Here is a 6,000-nt window from a genome sequence, read left to right on the forward strand (position 1 = left end):
AGGTGTTGAGATTATTTGAAACGCACTTTTTGTTTTATATTAGTGCAAGTGGGAGTTTGTTGGGTTTTATGCCCTAAATAAAACTCATTTCAATATAATCAGATTTACTTATTAATATATATCAGAAATAACATTTAATGTTGCATGGTTCACATGATTTATTTCATGATTATATGTACATAATGTATAAATTCATCTGAAACCCTTTTCACATACTTGATCCTGTTTATTGTGCCGTCAACACATTGGAAAGTAAACATGACTATGTGAATAAAGTTTCCTAGATTTATCGGACACGGGGTTTTGCGATATGATAATCTACAACAAGAGTTTACTTGTATTTGGAGAAATACTATGTTCTTTCCAGAACATTGGTTAAAGTAAAGCTCAGGTTGGATGCATGGAGTATGCATCGGAAGGGACCGATATTGAACTTTGACTTAGATTTATTAAACTTACCGTAATATCTATTCAAGTCAATATCGCCTAGTTGATCCTAGATCAAATGTTCTTAATCCTGTTATGATTAGGCTCAATCTTGAAAGGCTATTCGTGTTCTTTGATTTGTTAGTTAAGCCTACTTTTAGGTCAGGGTGATACGTACATTTTGGGAACACGGTAGTGCAATTGAGTGGGAGCGCTAGCATAAACATGGAATCTATAGCTTCATACCGGCGAATAGTAAGCAAAGGATGATCTCCTTCGAGCTTGACCAAACGAACATAAATGGTGGAGTACTCATTTCACATAAGTTGAAATATCATTTATACGGGGTCAAGTGTTTTAAGGAATAAATACATTGTAGGGTGTAACGGTAATTTAATCCCTTTACAGTGTAGATCATTCATATAGAGGATCATTTATCACATTAGGATTATAACAATGGATAACTAATGATGTGTCTATATGGTGGAACATATAGAGCATTCTATATGCCGAGAGTGCAATTCTAAGTTCTATGCGTGGATTCAACGAAGAATTAATAAGTTAGTGAATTTTAGTGCTAAATTCTTGATCTACTTATTGGAAGCTCGGTTATATAGACCCATGGTCCCCCCACTAGTTGAGATAATATTGCTTGTAAGACTCATGTAATTGGTTTTGATTAATCAATTATAATTCTCAAATTAGACTATGTCTATTTGTGAAATTTTCACTAAGTAAGGGCGAAATTGTAAAGAAAGAGTTTATAGGGGCATATTTGTTAATTATGATACTTTGTATGGTTCAATTAATAAATATGATAAATGACAATATTATTTAATAATTATTTATAGTTATTAAATAGTTAGAATTGGCATTTAAATGGTTGAATTAGGAAATTGGCATTTTTGAGAAAATCAGATACAAAAGGTGTTAAAATTGCAAAATTGCAAAGCCCAAGGCCCAATCCACTAATGCTTGGCCGGCCACCTATTGTAGGTTTTTAAGTTGATTTTTTCATTATTTTAATGCCATATAATTCAAACCTAACCCTAGTGGAATGCTATAAATAGATAGTGAAGGCTTCAGAAAAATAAGACTTTTCTTCTGACACTTTCTGATTCAGAAAACTGAGCCTTCTCTCTCCCTATCTTTAGCTGCCACTTCTTCTCTTCCCTCTTGATAATTTCGAAATCCTTAGTGTATGAGTAGTGCCCACACACATCAAGTGATACCTCAATCATAGTGAGGAAGATCGTGAAGAAAGATCATCAACAAAGGAGTTTCAGCATCAAAGATTCAGAGAAAGAGATCCAGGTTCAGATATTGATAATGCTCTACTACAGAAAGGAATCAAGGGCTAGATATCTGAACGGAAGGAGTCATATTATTCCGCTGCACCCAATGTAAGGTTTCCTAAACTTTATATGTGTTTATTTATCGTTTTAGAAAGTTCTTATTTAGGATGTTAATAAACATACTTGTGAGTAGATCTAAGATCCTGGTAAAATAAATTCCAACACCATGGACACACCATAGAGAGATGTTACAAAATTCATGGGTACCCTCTTGGATATAATAAACCAAATAAACCAAAAGAAGCTGTGGCAAATCAACTTCAAACCAGTACAGATTCCAGTGCCAAGAATGAGGATGCTCATACCATATTACCTCAACTAAGTGCCACTCAATACCAAAAACTTCTAAATCTTCTTGCTAGTCAATACAGTAACACACCTGTTAATGATCCCAGCAACTCTACTGAAAATTCTGGTATGATCTTTTCATATACTTCATCTGATTTTTTTGATACCTCATGGATCATTGATTCAGGTGCCACTCGGCACATTTGTAACAATATCAAAATATTTCAAAGCATCAGTAATGTGCCATCTACTAGGCTTATTTTGCCTAATAATGAAAACTTGTTGGTAAATCAAAGTGGTACTGTCTCTATTTCAGAAAAACTCATTCTTGAAAATGTATTATATATTCCTACTTTCAAATTTAGTATCATATCTGTTAGCTATCTTACAAATCATAAATCTATCAAAATAAAGTTCTTTGCTAACAATTTTTTTATCCAGGAAAAGCATCACAAGACTGTGATTGGCAAAGGTAAAGAGATAAATGGATTATATGTTCTGGACAACAGTAATTCGATTGTTTGTAACACCACTGTTACTTATGAGATTTGGCACTCTCGAATGGGACATCCATCTCACAAACGTTTAGCCTTACTTTGCAATAAGAATGATTGTAATTTTGACGACTGTCATAAAGATTCTCATTGCTTTGTTTGTCCCCTTGCTAAACAAAGAAATCTCTCTTTTCCTAAACATTCAGGTTTTGCAAAATTCAGATTTGATATAATACATTGTGATACTTGGGGCCCTTATCATATTCCCTCTTACTCCAATCATAAGTACTTTCTTACTTTAGTAGATGATAAAACTAGATTTACATGGACCTTTTTAATGAAACAAAAATCTGATGCTATTCAAATTGTTCCTGAATTTCTATCTTATGTTCAAACACAATTTAATTGCATTTTTAAATGTTTCAGATCCGACAATGCACCTGAATTGATTTTTAAGGATCTTTTTGCTAAACATGGCATCATACATGAGTTCACTTGTGTTGAAACTCCTGAACAAAATGCTATAGCCGAAAGAAAACACCAACATCTGTTAAATGTTGCTCAAGCTCTATATTTTCAAGCTAAACTCCCTATTCAGTTTTGGAGTGATTGTGTTATGACTGCCGCTTACCTTATTAATCGCACTCCTACTCCTAATTTGAATAATAAGTGTCCATATGAATTGATGTATAATGAATCACCTAAGTATGAACACTTGAGAAATTTTGGTTGCCTCGCCTTTGCTAGCACCCTCACTGCCCACAGAAATAAATTCACTTCTCGAGCTCGAACATGTGTTTTTGTTGGATATCCTAAAGGTATAAAAGGATATAAATTGTACAATATAAATAACAAAGAGTTCTTTGTTTCAAGAAATGTTGTCTTTCATGAAAGAATATATCCCTTTCATAGACTTAACATTGCTAAAGAGCTAATTGATCCTTTTACCAACATTGTCCTACCTGCCACCAGTATATCTAATACACATGTAGCAGATTTTCCAAATAATGTTCCATATAATTCTTGCACTAACACTTCTTCTCAGGCAGAAATTGCAGATACGGATACAAATATACAGGATGGAATTCATGACCACGACACCAACAGTTCTGACTGTCCAGACCAAGAAAATTCTGGTGCTGACAGCAACAATGCCTCATCTTCAAGTCACAATATACCTGATCTCAGGCGCACCAGCAGAATATCTAGGCCTCCTGCCTACCTACGCGATTATGAGTGTCATTCTGTCTTACAAGACAAAACTTCTACCCCTCATGTACTTCAAAATTTCATATCTTATGACAAACTTTCTCCTTCTCATAAAGCTTTCATTTCTGTAATTACAGCTCTATATAAACCGGCCAACTATAATCAAGCTTCTCAATACAAGATTTGGAATGAAGCCATGAACAATGAACTTTTTGCGTTGCTGAAAAACAAGACTTGGACATATGTAAGGCTTCCACCAAACAAAAGAGCCATAGGCTGCCGTTGGGTATACAAAATAAAACTCAACAGTGATGGCTCCATTGAGAGACATAAAGCACGGCTCGTTGCACAAGGGTACACTCAACAAGAAGGCTTTAATTTTTTTGATACTTTCTCTCCAGTTGCTAAGATGGTGACCTTCAAGCTGCTATTAGCCATCTCTACCATCAAAAAATGGCCCATTCTACAACTCGACATCAACAACGCTTTCTTGAACGGAGACCTTCATGAAGAGGTTTATATGTAACTTCCCAAAGGTCTAACATTGCCTCCTGAGTTCGCAAACAGTCCTGATATAGTTTGCAAACTGAACAAGTCCATCTATGGCCTTAAACAATCATCTAGACAATGGTACAAGACTCTTTCTGATGCATTAATCCATGAAGGTTTCACTCAATCCATGGCTGACTATACCTTATTCACTAGAGGCTATGAAGACAACTTCATTGCCCTATTAGTCTACGTGGACGATATCATCATCACTGGCCCGAATTTGTCCTTATTACAACAGTTACAAACTGTTTTGAACAATAAATTTTCCCTCAAAGCTCTCGGGCCTCTCAAGTATTTCCTAGGATTTGAAATTGCCCATGCTCAAGAAGGCTTGGTTCTCTCTCAAAGGAAGTACACAATCCAATTATTAGAAGAAAGTGGATATATTGGCAGCAAACCAACAAAAACTCCAATGGACCCTCGGATCAAACTTGATGATCAACAAGGAGAAGCTCTTGAAGATCCCTCTTCTTATAGACAAATTGTTGGCAAGTTAGTCTACCTAACCTTGTCAAGACCGGACATTACATTTGCTGTGAACATCCTTAGCCAATACATGTCCTCACCACGCACTCCTCACTTACAAGCAGCTCACCATTTACTCCGCTACCTCAAAGGACATCCCGGCCAAGGCCTCTTATATTCAGCATCTTCATCCTTACAGCTTCGGGGTTTTTCTGACTCAGATTGGGCCTCTTGCCCCACAACAAGAAGATCTACTACGGGTTTTTGCATATTTCTTGGTGACTCTCTTATCTCTTGGAAAACCAAGAAGCAACCCACTATATCACGAAGTTCTGCTGAAGCAGAATATCGTGCCCTCGCTGCTACCAGTAGTGAGATAACTTGGCTCCAGTATCTCCTACAAGACTTCCACATACCTCAAGATCAACCAGCCTTCATCTACTGTGACAACCAATTTGCCATTCACATCGCCAACAACCCCACTTTCCACGAGAGAACCAAACATATTGAACTGGATTGCCAATTTTATTCGCGACAAAATCAACCATTCAAAGATTAGACTCAGTCCAGTTAACAACACTATGCAGCTAGCCGATGTGTTCACCAAACCCCTGGCATTTACCACCTTACACTCTCATATCAGCAAAATGGCTGTACACGATGTGTACAGTCCATCTTAGGGGGGGGGGGGGTAACAAGTTAACTGCTATTTGTGTTCCCTGCTGTATTATATTATTAGCTACCTTACTGCCCTGACCGTTATGGTCATTTTCTCTTTGTCAGTAGTTAGTTATAAGTTAAGGTTAAGTCGGTTGTTTGTTAGTCTGATGTGTATATATACCTCTCTGTTTCCCTTTGTAATTCATTCAATTCACTTTTCAAGATTAATAAAGTTCTCTTTCGCATCCGCATTAAATAGTGTTATAATGAATAAAAATCAATAACACGAAATAACTCAAAACCGATTATAACTACAATAGAACCGGTTATAAAATATAATGAATATAAACAAGAAACACACAATAATTTAAACCGATTACAATTAAAAAAATAAAGGGGAAATTAGTTCCTAAAACACTCAATTAAAATTAAAAACAAAACTAGTTCCACAATAAAAAAACATCTTAACACATAATACCTCATAAAACCGATTATAATATTTTTTAAAAGGTGAGGATCAATTTGAAAAAATACTGAGGCATAAATATGAA

This window comes from Cannabis sativa, chromosome 9 (genome assembly GCF_029168945.1).
Source record: "Cannabis sativa cultivar Pink pepper isolate KNU-18-1 chromosome 9, ASM2916894v1, whole genome shotgun sequence".
NCBI lineage: Eukaryota > Viridiplantae > Streptophyta > Magnoliopsida > Rosales > Cannabaceae > Cannabis > Cannabis sativa.